General features: G+C 64.5%; 1 long non-coding RNA gene across 1 annotated transcript; it reads right to left on the reverse strand.

The window, feature by feature from the left end:
- Positions 1–11,929: 11,929 nt before the first annotated feature.
- On the reverse strand, positions 11,930–12,914 carry LOC138847357 (uncharacterized). The gene is made up of 2 exons (XR_011385093.1): positions 12,671–12,914; positions 11,930–12,048 (listed from the first exon to the last, which is right to left on the reverse strand). It is a non-coding gene; the product is annotated as an uncharacterized lncRNA (long non-coding RNA).
- Positions 12,915–14,783: the final 1,869 nt, after the last annotated feature.

Consider the following 14,783-nt stretch of genomic DNA (forward strand, 5'->3'; position numbering starts at 1 on the left):
AAGCGCTCAGCCATGGGCACACAGCGAGGTGGCGTCCAGGGAGGAGCCAGGGTCCCTGGCCAGCCTCCCCCAGGCTGTGCCCTTGCAGCCGTGGCCTGCACCTCGGCCTCCCAGGAGACTCCCCAGTGCCTCTGGTGCGGCTGGAGAATTCTCAGGGTCCCGTGGCCTGACCCGGGGGAGTGGTGGGTGCGCCCCGGCACGGCCGGTTCCAGTCCATCCATCCTGGCTCCCACTTTTCCCCGTCTGATCTCCGGCAAGGAGGCAATCACGGGTCCTGTGTGCAGCCGCCGAGTTTTTCACTCATGTGCGCCACCTGGGCGGGGCTGAAGATTTGGGCTGAAGGCGTGTCCTTAAGACCCCTCCCACCTTTCCACGGCCACCCTTGGGAGCAGCCAGGGGCCGAGGGCCACTCGCAGGCCTTTCTCCCTGCACCGGGGGAGGAGGCAGCTGCCGCGCACTGCCTTGCAGGGGCCTCTGACAGGGATGCCCTCACCGGGCAGAAGCAGACGTGGGCTCACCTGGCCTGGGGGAGGTGTGGCAAGAGGGGGCTCAGGAGGAGGGCCACACGGTATTCTGGGTAGGCTACAAAGCAAGGCTGGGGTGGGGTGGCCACGGGGGCTCCAGGTCCTGGGCCCTGATGGAGGTGTCTGCCACCCTCCGGCTCACTCCCAGTGTCTACACAGCCGGGGCTGGGCCAGGCCAAAGCCAGCAGTCGGGAGCTGCATCCGGGTGTTTCAGGGACCCGGGCACTGGAGGCGTCACCTGCTGCCTCCCAGGGTGCGCATTGGCAGGGGGAGGGGCCCAGAACTGGAGCCAGGGCTGCACCCCTGCTCTGCCCCCTCCGGGATGCAGTGTTGCGGCCTCTGCCCGACCCGCCTGCCCGGACGCAGGTCTCCCCAGCAGGGCAGCCTGTGCTCCTGACACCGTCCGGCTCAGCCTGGCACCTCGCTCTGGACGGGCAGGCCAACAGGACCGAGGCCCCTGGCCCTCTGCTGATTTCCCAGCACGGGCGGTGGGCCCCACGGGCCTGCTCCTGCTCACCTGCTCTGTGGGCCTGGGCAGCGTGGGCAGCCTCCGTGAGCTGCAGGCCCTCAGCAGAGGGGCCCAGCGCTGTGCGTGGAGCTGGCTGGTGAGGGTGCCCAGGGTGTCCTCAAGCCTCCGGCTGCTGGGAGGACGGGATGCAGGCGGTCGGCTGACAGCTCCCGGAGGGGTCGAGGTCGCCCTGCGGGCCAGCTTCCTCCAGCAACGCGAGGGCTCTGGGGGAAGCCGAGGTCTCTGCAGGAGAAATCCACCTGCTTACCTCGTTCATGCAGACCTGAAGCCCCTGTGGGGGTGAGCGCCAGCCCTAGCAGGAAGACCTCTCTCTCTCTCTCTCCATCCACTCCCCAGCCACGTCCGTGCCAGCCCCTGTATCTGTCCTAGCCGCTCTTCCTCTGGGGAACCCCGACCCAGCCACGGGGCTCCCGGGTTGCACCGAGCCCCTCCCCGACAGCGGCAGCCCCACGTCCAGGCACAGAGGAGGACCCCTGCCCCGTTCACACTCCCCATGCACTGACACACACGCATGCCACAGGGGGTGGAGACCGCCAGAGGCTGAGGCAAGGCGCCGCCCGCCCGTGCCTGCTCTGGGCGCAGCAGGGTCCGCCTGGCGGTGCTGAGCCTTCCAGGTGAACTCCCGCCACAGAGCGAGGCGGGGCGCGGCGTTGACACAACTTCAGACAGTCGGGAGCCCAGGAGCCTGCGCGTTTGGGACACTGGGGTGAGGAACCTGTCTTTCCAGGTCTCTGTCTGGACGCGCGTTGCCACTGGGATGTGCCCTGGATAGCCAGGGAGCGCAGAGGGCCCCCTGCGGGAGCCTGGGGCTGTGAGGTTCAGCCCAGCAGGCAGCCTGCTCCCTGCCGGGGTGCCCGGGTCTTGCTCCGTGCTGGCTGCCACGGGGCGCGACACACTCCAAGTCCCTTTGGCGACTGCTCCCTCTCCGTTCTCACTGCTGCCTCCCACCCCAGCCAGCCGTGGGTCCTCCCTGAACTGGACACAGCGTCCTGTCCTCACGTCCCCCTCCCCCTCGGTGACATCCCACTTCCTGTGGCCCGCCAGGCGTGTCCTCCCTGTGGCTGCCACCCGGCTCTGTCCCGTCCCGACTGCAGGAGCGCCGGGGGTGTGTGAATCACACACAGGAAGCGGCTGTTGTTCTGGCCTCTCCCGAAATGCCTGGGACTGGCTGCAAACGCCGGGCCGGTTCAGGCTGGTTTTTTCCCAGGGGTGTGCCAACGAGGCTCTGGCAGTGGCTTGCTGTGTACCCGGGGCAGGCCGCACTGAGAGGGCAAACACACATCTGGAAACTGCGGCACTGCCCCGTCTGGTCTAATGGTGGTAGCTCAGCCGCAGGAGCTGGCGGGTGCTCAGACGCCGTCCTTGGCCCCTGGAGGGCCCTCTGCGGGCGCGGGGCTCCCTGGGTGCTCCAGGGACCTGCCGCGGGCGCTGCTTGTGGGCCCCAGAGCCTTCCAGAGAAGAGCTTGCTCGGCGTCCGCGTCAGACGGCGAGGACGTCACTTCCGGGCCAGCCCAAGTGCAGAGGCCTCCCTGACCTCGATGGCACTGGCGTCCCCGGGCTGCCACGCTGCAGGCCCGCCGACCAGGGGCTGCAGCACCAGGAATCTGCTCCAGGTTTTCTCAGACGCCACTGCGGAAGAACCGACTCGGCGGTGTCCCCGGGCTCGCGTCCCGCCGGTCTCTTCCCGCTGGGTCTGGGCCTCTTGTCCTCTCCTGATGGCCTCAGCCATCACGGAGCCGGGCAAACCTGCTGCTGGTGACTCACCTCACCCGTCGCACCTGTCAGGACTTTGTCTCCAGTGACAGTGCCCTCGGCGGGCGGGCCGTGTTGTGTTTGCTGAGGGGTGCGATTCGGCTCACAACACGAACCCTGTGCAAGCCCACGGTTAGAAACACAGGCTCCTCCATGAAACCAAAAACTAGGTGAGCCACGCGCAGCCAGCAGCCAGAGGGGCCAAGGTGCAGTGCGGGGTCCCAGCACGGGCGCCGCAGGAGCTGCTGGGAGCCCAGGGGGAGGCCCCGTGAGGAGACCCCCACCCGCACATCCAGCCGGGATTCTGCCCTGTGCTGCCGCTGTGCGCGCAAGAGACCTCGCTTCCTGTCTCCCGGAGGAGGGGTCGTTCAGGGAGGAACACGCGTGTGCTGCTCAGAGCGGCCTGCAGTGTTTTTTAAATTTATTTGACAGAGTGGATAATGAGAGAGAGAGACAGGGAGAAAGGTCTTCCTTTGCCGTTGGTTCACCCTCCAATGGCCACCATGGCCGGCGCACCGTGCTGATCTGAAGGCAGGAGCCAGGTGCTTCTCCTGGTCTCCCATGGGGTGCAGGGCCCAAGCACCTGGGCCATCCTCCACTGCACTGCCTGGCCACAGCAGAGAGCTGGCCTGGAAGAGGGGCAACCGGGACAGACTCCGGTGCCCCGACCGGGACTAGAACCCGGTGTGCCAGCGCTGCTAGGCAGAGGATTAGCCTAGTGAGCCGTGGCGTCGGCCCCTCAGTGTTCACTCCTGGGATCTGGGTGCTGGACCTGCACTGTGCCTGCCCTGACCTCTGTCTGCGGCGGGGCCTAAGTGTTTTGGACCCAGCTCTGGGCCGGAGGTCCCTCTGGCCTGTCTGGTGACGCCGCTGTGTCTCAGGCCCCGGGGAGCGCCGCATTGGGGGCGCGTCCCCTCCGTATACTGTGGTACAGCTGGTCGTGTGTGACAAAGTGGCTGCGAGTACCGCCCACCTCACACTCCTCTCACAGTGGGACTCAGGCCAACCCTGCCAGCAGGAGGAGGGGCCTCTCATCTTCCTGGGGCTTGGACTGGGCCCGTGACCGGGAGGAGATGACGACATCGGGAGTGGACGGGGCTGTGTGAGGGGCTTGTCCTGGGACCCTGTGAGGACGCGCCCACCCGCGGAGCTGGGCTTGGGAACCCGCCAGGGCCCCAGCCCACAGAGGTCCCCACTGACCCCAGGGGCCAGCCCTTGCGCCACCCCCAGCCTGCGGCCTCAGGCCCTGCCGGGCCCAGAGCAGAGAAAGGCCGTCCCAGCAGGGTTGGCACAGGGTGGCCCCGGCCACTGTGTCCACCCAGGGCACCTGCTGCGTGCCGGGCCCCACGCGGGCGCGTCCTCGTGGCTGCTCGGTCCTGGCCGGCACCGGAGGGAGAGATCGTCAGAGATCTTCTCCTCCTGCCGAGGTTTGTTTTTGTTTCATTTCGTTTTATTTTTAAAAGAGGAGGAGACTTGGACGCGGCCCCTCTCCGGGCTTTGATGTTCTTGCCAAATGACTCAGGCAGAAGTGTTCGGGCCGGCGGTGCCAACTCGGGGGCAGCCCGAGCAAACCGGCTGGGAGCCACTCTCCAAGCTGCCGGGCGGGGGGCCGTGGGCAGTCTCCGCGGTCCCCAGCCTTGGGCCATTTCTGAGCGACGGGCGGGGTCCGGGGCAGCAGCGCGAGTGGACGGCGGGGCGGCGCGGGCAGAGGGGACGGGCGGTCGTTTCCGGGCCTCCAGTGGCCACGACTGTGACCACGCACACACGGGACAGCGCAGGGAGCCACCCCGAGGAGCCGCGCGACGGGCAGGAGCGGACACCGACATGGGGAGGCCCCACGTCCACGGGCCGCAGCCCCGACCGCGGGTGTTCTCCCAGGCACCGCCTTGCTCAAGGGCTCTAACTCCCGGCCCTCGTTGCAGGCGCTCTGCCCTCGGGACCCCACGATCCCGGTTCCCGGTCTACCGCCGTCTGCAGGGATGGCCAATCGGAGCGCAGCATCTTGTGGGCCACCATGATTGGTGGAGGGGAGGTCATGTGTCCCAGTGCCAGCCAATCGCCGTCGGGCAGAGAACTTCCTCCACACAGGCCCATTGGATGAATGGCTGAGGGATGGTCACGCGGCCCGGTGCCAGCCAATCACCGTGGGGCAGGGACCGTCCTCCTCGCAGGCCCGTTTGGCGGGAATCTGAGGCTGTGTCAGCCAGACTCTCAACGAGGAGCGGCGCCCGGTCCGAGCTTCCCGCCTGGGTCAGCACTGGGCCGGCCCGCCGGGCATCCTCCGCAGGCCTGGGCTCAGCTGCTGGCCAGGCCCCTCGCCTCGCCCGCCGGAGCCCCGCAGGCCGCGGCGTGGGTCAGGCACCTGCCCGAGGACGCGGCAGGAAGTCAAAACCGACTGCAAACAGCTGGAGCGCAGGCAGCCGGCGGGTTGCTGCTTCCAGGATTTCCCAGGGGGGCCGAACGGCCTCCCAGGACTCGGGGGGCTGGGCTCCCTGGTGAGCTTAGAGCAACGCAAGGTTCCACAATCCCTCAGGGGCCCCTGCAGCCCCCGACGCCGGCGGGGCTCGGCCGTCTAGCTCGTGTGCGGGTCCTACCACCAGTGCACAGGTCCTGGGTGGGCACCACGGCCAGCTGCACCTGCTGTGTCGGGTGCCCTCCGGGAGCCCTGCCTGGGGCAGGCAGCTGGAGCTGTCCCAGGCGTTGGTACTAAGCCCACACCGGGGGCCGGCATTGTGGCCGGCGGGGCAGCTGCTGCCTGAAGCGCCCACAGCCCGTGGGAGAGCCGCTTCTGGTCCCGCTGCTCCACTTCAGATCCCGCTGCCGCCAATGTTCCTGGGAAAGCAACGGCAGGTGACCAAGTCCGTGGGCCCCTGCACCCCGGAAGAGGTCCTGGCTCCTGGGTTCAGCCTGGCCCAGCCGCAGGCTGTTCCCGCCGTGGAGGGAGGGAACCAGCACGTGGAAGAGCCAGCTCTTTTTCTCTCTCCCTCTCTTTAATTTTGCCTTTCAAAGAAATAAAAAAATCTTTAAAAAATTGTGATTCCAGAAGTCCTGCCCCTTTGTGTCTCACTCGCGGCTGAAGTGATGGCCAGGAAGTCCAGTCCAGTTTTCCAAGGGAAGCCCACGGCCGGCTGCTTGCGAAGTTTCTGTTGCCAACAGGGTTTGACGCACGCTGGCCCGTGGACGGCCTGTGGGCACACGAGCCCCGTGGAGTGTCGGCCAGGCTGCGGCGATCGGGGGCACTTACTTTCAGTGGAGGGGCACTGCGTGGAGCATGAGCGTCCTGGGGCGGCACTGAGCCGGGCAGAGTCCGCCCTCGCGTTACCGCAGCCCCATTCCTGCGGCCCTGGCCCCGGGTCTGCTTGCTGTCCCTGCAGACCTGCCTGGCCCGCACTTCCGGCCAGCGGAGCCTGCGTCTGGCTCCTGTTCTCGTGGTTTGTGGTCCGGCCACGCTGCAGCACGGACCTTGCCACACACACTCCTGTGGCCGGGCAGCAGCCTGGAGTGTGGATGGACTGCAGTGTGTCCCCTCACCCATGGACGGGCGTGTGGGCTGTGTCCAGGGAGGTCACCTTCAGGGGGCGAGACAGGAAGTAGCTCTGGGCTGGGGAGCGCCATGCGGACCCCACCACCACCACTCCGGCTTCCGGGGCGGGGTCTGGCTCTCAGAACAGCTCTTGGCCTCAGGAGCAGCCGCAGAAGCCCGCCCTGTCGGCCTGGGCTCCCGGGTTCACCGCAGCTCAGCCCCGGGACTTGGGGAGGGCGTGACTGTGGCAGCCCCTGCACACCCACGGGGGCCAGGCCGCGGCCCACTGCTCCAGGAGGCCGGGGAGGCTGCGGTGCACACACAGGTACGCGGCCCAGTGCAGTGCTAAACGGGGTCCAGGCAAGGCGTGGCTGGCAGGTCAGGGCTTGACCCCTGCCACCTGGGCTGTCTCCTGTGGCACAGAAGTGACCGAGTGGGCGGGGCAGGAAGCCGCAGGGAGCTGCCCGGTTCCACAGCCCAGGCATTGGAGCTCCGGGGGGGGGGGGCTGGCTCTGAGCCGCCACTGATGCAGCACAGAACCACCCCCCCCAAAGGCTGCTCGAGGGCGTGGGGTCCTCGGCTGTGCCTGTGGGCAGATGAAGGTCATGAAGCAGGCAGTTGAGGCTGCACGGGGAGCCCAGCCTGGCCAGGACTGGACAGGAATCGCCTCTGCCCGCAGGAGTGAGTCAGCCGGTGCACACGCCAGGCCCATGGGTTACCTGCAGGCTGGGTCACGTGTGGTCTGCACAGAGGGAGGGGGCCTGTGGGTGCCTGCAGGGTGTGGCAGGCGTGCGACAGCGAGGAGTGTGCGCATGTGCAGACCTGGGTCACAGTGAGTGTGTGAACATGAAGGTGTGAGTGTATGTGAGTGTGAGCGTGTGCGTGTGCAGACCTGGGTCACAGTGAGTGTGTGAACATGAAGGTGTGAGTGTATGTGAGTGTGAGTGTGCGCATGTGCAGACCTGGGTTACAGAGTCTGTGTGTGAAATGAAGGTGTGTGTGAGCGTGGACAGCCAGAGGTTACAGTGTGTATGTGTGGTTGACTGTGTGTGAGTGCGCACGTGCAGACCTGGGTTACAGCGTGTGAGTGTGCACAGCTGGGTTACAGTGAGTGTGTGAATATGAAGGTGTGAGTGTGTGTGAGTGTGCGCGTGTGCAGACCTGGGTCACAGTGAGTGTGTGAACATGAAGGTGTGAGTGTGAGCATGGGCAGAGGTTACAGCCTGCGTGTGGGTAACTGTGAGTGTGTGTGTGTGAGTGTGCAGATGGGATTAGGGTGTGCCCCATGCGTGTGTGTGTGTGAGTGTGCAGATGGGAATAGGGTGTGCCCCATGCGTGTGTGTGTGAGTGTGCAGATGGGATTAGGGTGTGCCCTGTGCGTGTGTGAGTGTGTAGATGGGGTTAGGGTGTGCCCCATGCGTGTGTGTGTGTGTGAGTGTGCAGATGGGATTAGGGTGTGCCCCATGCGTGTGTGTGTGTGAGTGTGCAGATGGGATTAGGGTGTGCCCCGTGCGTGTGTGTGAGTGTGCAGATGGGATTAGGGTGTGCCCCGTGCGTGTGTGTGAGTGTGCAGATGGGATTAGGGTGTGCCCCGTGCGTGTGTGTGAGAGATGTGAATGGGTGAGGGTTTTGAGCAATGAGAGTGTGTGAGTGAATACAGAACTTCTTGCGTGTGAGTGATCTTGTATTTCTGTGTGTGAATGAGTGTGACTGCAGGTGGAAGTGAGGTGAACAGGAGGTGTGTGTGTGCGTGTAAGGGGCGCAATCTCAGCCCCACAGCACCGTGACAGCCCCACTGTCCCCATCCTGCCGGGGCTGCAGGGTGCCCAGCACCGGCCTCACCACTCAACTCTGCTGGCCCCGTGGCTCTGGGGGACCTGACTGCTGCTCTGTGACGGCCACATCCAAGCCACCCTGGCTGAGCACCTGCTGTGTGGCCTGCCCTTCCCGGGCCCCTGCAGCGCCCGCAGGAGGAAGGACACAGTGCACTCCTCCCTGTGGAGGAGGCCGGGGTGGTCCTGGGGCAGGAAGTGGCACCAGCTCGGGGCGGGCAACCGCACTCCGTGCGCAGCCTCTGACTGCAGCGGGCTGGGCTGGTGCTCCCCTGCCCGGCTTCGCACCTGCCCAGTGACGCGCCCTGTGGGCTGGCAGAGCTGCCCACCTCCCGCAGAGCAGCCTGCAACGTCTGCAAGCCGGGCTGGGGTGAGCAGGGGCGACCTCGGCCCAGCCGCAGGGCTGCAGCTCTGGCCTCCTGCCCCTTTCTAAGCGCCAGCCCGAGGCCCCCACGTCAGCTGACGGCAGCGTGTGTCCTGAGACTCCCGGTGCACAGGAGCGCCGGGGTCACCGTGTCGGCCGCGCTGGGCTGCCGGGCCGTGGCGCTGGCCCCCTCCCGCCTGGTGAGGAGGCAGCCGGTTTCTGCCAAAACTTGTGGGAGCCGGTGGGGACGCTGCATCCGGAAATCCGTTGTGAAGCAACTTCTGAAAAATAATTAAAAATCAAAGGGAAGCCTGGGGACGGAGCCAGGGGCTTTCTCCTCTGGCTTCTCCCTGGGTGCTGCAGCTCCCTCCCAGCCCTTCCCGGCAGCTCTGCCTGCCGGGTCCTGTGGAGGCCTGTGTGTGCAGGGGAAAACCGAGGAGGTGAGGGGAGGAAACGTGATGGGGGCTTTCTTAGGGTCCCGCGGGTGGGGCTGGGTCTCGGGACAGGGCCACTGCCTGTGGCACAGGCCGGGAGGGGCACCTGAGAGCGGGTGCCCGGCTGCACCACCCACCCCCTCCCCGATGCCGGCCCCGTCCCATGAGGCTCTGCCTGCCTCAGGCACCTGTGGCTGCCGCAGCAACCGACCAGGAGCCCTGACAGCACGGGGAGGGGGTGCTGGCAGCACAGCGGCCAAGGTGCCACTATGTGGGACGTGAGCCTCCCACACAGGGGTTCCTGCACTCGGGCCTGGCCCTGCTCCTGACGCCAGCCACCTGCCAGTGCGGATCCTGGGAGACCCAGCCATGGCTCCTTGCCACCCAAGTGGGAGCCCTGGACCCAGTTCCAGGCTCCCGCTCCCAATTCAGCCTGTTCAGTCTTGACTGCTAAGGTCATTTGCAGAGTGAACCACTGATGAGAGATCTCTCTGTGTCTGTCTGCCTTTGAAACAGATAAAAACAAATAAATAAAAAGTCACCCCCCACCCAGGTTCCTGCTCTGCAGCTCTGGAGGCCGGGAGTCTGGCCTGCATCTTGCCGTGCTGACATCACGCGTGGGCAGGCGGCTCCTCCCCCCGGCGCTGGACCCTCTCTGCTGTGGCAGGCGGCTCCTCCCCCCGGCGCTGGGCCCTCTCTGCTGTGGGCAGGCGGCTCCTCCCCCCGGCGCTGGACCCTCTGCTGTGGACAGGTGGCTCCTCCCCCCAGCGCTGGGCCCTCTCTGCTGTGGACAGGCGGCTCCTCCCCCTGGTGCTGGACCCTCTGCTGTGGACAGGCGGCTCCTCCCCCCGGCGCTGGGCCCTCTCTGCTGTGGACAGGTGGCTCCTCCCCCCGGCGCTGGGCCCTCTCTGCTGTGGGCAGGCGGCTCCTCCCCCTGGCGCTGGACCCTCTCCTTTCTCCTCCTCAGAGCCACCTGCACTCTGGGAACACTCCAACACCTGTTTCTCTTCTCCTTTTTATGCATTTTATTTATTTGAAGACAGAGAGAGAAAGAGAGATCTGCCCACTAGCTTCCTCTCCAACTGCCCACAGTAGCAGGGCTGAGCCAGGCTAGAGCCAGGATCTGGGACTGCATCCGGGCCTCCCCCGTGGGTGGCAGGGACCCACCTGCCTGAGCCGTCACCGCTGCCCCCAGGGTGCATGACCAGGGAGCTGGGATGGAAAGCAGCTCTGGGGCTCGGCCGAGCACCCGGACACGGGGTCAAGCGTTCTAAGCACTGCACCAGACGCCGGCCTCCCTCTTCCTCGTCGGACTGTCTCGCTTCCCTTTCTAAGGCCCCTGTGATGACAAAATCCCAGCAATGGCCCCAACTTAACCCCACCTGCAGGGCCTCCTTGGCCATGTAAGCTGACGCTCACAGGTTCTGGGATGAGGACGTGGGCGTTTTCTTTCGGAGGCCACAGGCTCAGAACCCAAAGGAAAACAGCCTGGTACACAGGGCGTTCCTCCTGCACTTCCCCCAGCAGCCCTGTCCTCCGTGCCCACGGGGAGGCTGGCCTTGGGAGCCCTGGCCAAGGTCCCCGGTCTCGCCCCAGAGCCAGCCTCACTCGCACAGAGGCCACGGTCTTCCCGGTTGTGAAGGGGTGACTGCCAGCAAGTGCTTTCTTGTCAAGGAGCTGCAAGAAGCAACGTGCGCCCGACGGGAGGGTCTGCGTAGGTGGTGGGAACAGCCTGACCCCAGAGGCAAAGGACATGGAGGCTGCTCAAGAAACAGCAGTTTTACCAAGGGGAAAAATAAACAAGCAAACAAACCCCAGTGGTCAGCAAAGGGCACCCCACCCCCAGGACGCACAGAGCCTGCACAGTGGCCTGGACTCCCTCAGCAGCGCAGGCCTTAGGCACCCTGCGAGGTCCCTGGGAATGTCCACTGGGCTAAGGCTGAGCCACTCGGAGGCCTGGGGTGCAATCCCAACCAGGCGTACCGGGGCATACAGTACTCTTCTAGAACATTCTCTGTAGTCATGGGGACCAGGCTGGCCTGCTGGAGTGGGTGCAGAGCCCCCGCCCTCCCCCTCAGCCTCTTCATGCCCCCACCCAGCCTCATGTCCAGAAAGGCCCCAAGGACAACTTCGTCCCCTGATGAGTTTGTTCCCAGAGCACAAACACGGTGACACTGACAGGAGGGTGGCTGGTCTCGCAGCCACACCCTGCTGCCTTCAGCCTCCCGAGAATCCATCCTTTAAAAAACAAATCCTGGGGTCTGGTCTGGCGTAGCGAGTTAGGCTGCCACCTGCGACGCCAGCATCCCATATGGGCGCTGGTTTGAGTCCCTGCTGCTCCTCTTCTGATCCAGCTCCCTGCTGATGGCCTGGGAAAGCAGCGGAAGACGACCAAGTGCTTGGACCCCTGCCATGTGGGAGACCTGGAAGAAGCTCCTGGCTTCACCCTCGCCCAGCCCTAGTCATTGTAGCCATTTGGGGAGTAAATCAGCAGACGGAAGTACTCTCTCTCTCTCTGTCTCTGTCTCTCCCTCTGTCTCTGTAACTCTGTCTTTCAAATAAATAAATAAATCTTAAGAAAAAGAACGCCTGGGCAAGTGTTTGGCCGGCTAGCTACGGTGCCCATGTCTCAGATCAGAGTACCTGGGATCAAGTCCCAGCTCCGGTTCTTGACACCAGTCCTCCTAAGGTGCCCCTGGAGGCAGCAGGAAAGGATTCAGGAAGCTGAGTCCCTGCCACCCACGCGGGAGACCGGGATGGAGTCCTTGGCTCCCGGCTTCAGCCCCAGAGCCCAGCACCAGCCCGTGCAGGCAGCTGGGGAGTGACCCCGTGGGTTGGAGCTCTTTCTCTGACGCTTTCTATCAAAAGCACCCACATTGTGGTTCTCGGTGGCACAGTCACACCTGGCTCGGGCCACGTGTGGAGGTGGCATTGGTCTCAACATCACACACGTGGGGAGCCTCCCCAGAGCTCACGGGGACCTCGCCTTCTCGCTTAATTCCATTTCCCGCAGACACTGTGAGCCCACAGGAAGCAGCTGTCACTCCCACAGCACTGCTGTTCTCTTTCTTGCGGAATGCCACGATTTTTCTGAAGAAATCCAAATTTTCCAGATTGGCTCAAATCACATCAACCCTTAGCCCTCTGGAGTCCGGACAAATAAAATAAGCGGCAGGCCTGGAGCGCGAGGGCCCCGTGCGGCGCTTCCTGATGGACTCGGACGAACCTGAGACCCAGGAGCTCGGCTTCTGACCCCTGCCGGAGGCAGCAGACCCCAGCCGGCACCACCCCTCCCCCTTGGGCCCTGAGACCCCAGCGCCGTTGCCAAGGAGAGGAAAGAGCAGCGGCGGGGCCCAGAGCCGGCCAGACCTCCCGAGGCCTCTGCTCCAGGGTCAGCAGCTGCCCACAGGAGCGCCTGCCCTGCTGTGTGGGCCGCGCAGCGGGCGAGCGGGCTCGACCTGGCCTCTCCAGGCTAGTCCAGCCGCTGCTCTTTGAAGCCATGAGCTGCAGGGACCGCTGCCTCACCCCTGTGTTCATGGGAAAGGCTCTGGCAGGGCTAGGGCGGGGGCGGGGAGCCTGGACCCCACCCCAGGATGGTGGGAGAACACACAGCTCGTGGGCCCCGGCTTCCGCCTCTGGGAGCCCAGAGCACTGCCTGCTGGCCCAGCACCAGCAGAAGCCGCGGGCATTGCCCGGGGAGGGGTGCTGGCACCTGGGCTGTGGCCGCGCTCTTCACACCATTCATCTCACGCCTGCATCCTTGCAGCCCTGTGTCCTGGGGTCTGGACTGAGGACCGACAGCCTCTCGGAGCTGAGCTCACTGACAGCGAGCTTGGCAGAGGAGTCGGGAGCACTCCCTTCCTTTTGGGGGGCGGGGCGGACTTCCCAGGTGGTCATGGTGGCCTCCAGGGACCTCTGTGTGGAGGGCTCCCTGGAGACCACCGCCAGATTCTAGATTTCCACCCACTAGAATCCCCAGCTCATCAGCAGCCACCCCCTATCCCTCCCCCAGTCTCCAGTCGCCACTGTCTGCTTCCCACCTCTGCGGGCGCACCTGCTCTGTGTGGCTCATATCCCAGAACCCCGCAGCTCAGACTTCTGGGTCTGGCTTCCTCCCCTGGCCGCCATGGTTTCAAGTTTCACCCACCGTGCAGCATGGCTCAGAGCTCCGCTCTTCCTGACCGAGTGATATTCTGCCGCGTACAGACCACGTGTACCTACTGACACATTCTGAGTCCTGCCAGTTGCCTGCTATCAACACTCGCACACGGACTTCATGTGGATCCCGTGTTTCCGTGGCCCACCCAGCTTCAAGCGGTGCCTGTGAGCACATATGAGGCCGTGTGTTCCTGGGCTTCCCCAGCTGGAGCGAGCACACAGCCTCGTGCTCCGCGGGTCCTTAACGATGTGTGCTGACTGAGCAGAGCGCCACAGAGGGCGTCCCTGACTCCGTGGATAGCCTCGCCTACGCGTGACTGCTCCCTAGCGATGTTCAGGTGTCACAGAGCCCCCTGCGAAGTCACTTCCTCCTTCCGCAGGTCCCCACCTGGATCACAGGACCCGCAGGCGGAGCGTCACAGGAGTCAGCCGGGCCACGCCCACGTCGGGACCTGAGCAGCAGGCACTGACATTCTCACGCTTCTTCCCAGAGCTAGGCCCAGACAGCACTGAGGGCTCCTTTCCACTGAGAGGCCTGGACTTTTTTTTTTTTAGATTTATTTGTCTGGAAGGCAGAGTTACAGAGAGGGGGAGGCAGAGGCAGAGGCAGAGAGAGGCAGAGAGATCTTCCATGTGCTGGTTCACTCCCCAAATGGCTGCAGTGGCCAGGGCTGGGCCAGGCCAAAGCCAGAAGCCAGGAGCTTCATCCAGGTCTCCCATGGGGGTACAGAGGCCCAAGTACGTGGGTCATCTCTCTGCTTTCTCAAGCCATTAACAGGGAGCTGGACCAGAAGCAGCATAGCCAGGACTTGAACTGGTGCCCATCTGAGACCCGTTGTGCCACAGCCTCAGCCCCAGAGGCCTAAATTGATTTTGTGCACCCAGGAGAAAATCTGTCCCTCTTCAGCTTTGCCTCATACGCTGAAGACGCAGCTGGCTGCCCTCCACGTGCCTCCCGCTGGACCGCTGACGCGGAGGGACTGGCTGTGCCCAGCGCCTGGAGCAGGGTTCAGCATAGTATGTGCCCAGTAAACCTCAGGGGTGATTACCCACATGTAAAGTGCTCCGGTCGGCTTTCTGAACGCAGCATTGCTGGGGGCGTCTGGGCACATCTGGGCTCCAAACCTTCTCATCACGTGCTAAGCACACTTGCGAAGCGGGAGGCAGAGGAAAGCCCGCGTGGTTCTCTGCTCGTTCATCTCTGTCGGCTGTCGATCCCGACGTCAGCTGCGAGGAGGCAGGGACGGGCCGGGAGGAGAGATTTTGCCCGTAAGCACGTGTTTCATGTTAGAGACCTGGTAAGGAATCACAGTGCTCCGTGGAGGGGAGGTGGGTAAGTGCAGGGGAGTGCTAGGTGGCCTGTGTAATGAGCGGCTTCGGAAGTACAAGTTCAGCTAAGAATCAGATCTGCTGCTTAGCTCCTTGCACCAGGAGAGCGCCAGGCCTGCCACGCTCCCCTCAACGTCCCGAGCGTGCACCGTGCGGCTGGCACGGAGGAACGATGCCTGAGAGAACCAGCCAGGCAGTGACCGTGAACACACAGCTTCGTCCCAACCTCTGCTTCCAGATCGGGGTTCCTTCTCCTTTCTTTTGAAAGATTTGTTTATTTGAAAGGCACAGTGACACAGAGAGAGAGCAGAGGAGAGAGGACTTCCATCTGCGGGTTC

The sequence above is a fragment of the Oryctolagus cuniculus genome, chromosome 21 (genome assembly GCF_964237555.1).
Source record: "Oryctolagus cuniculus chromosome 21, mOryCun1.1, whole genome shotgun sequence".
NCBI classification, from domain to species: Eukaryota; Metazoa; Chordata; class Mammalia; order Lagomorpha; family Leporidae; genus Oryctolagus; species Oryctolagus cuniculus.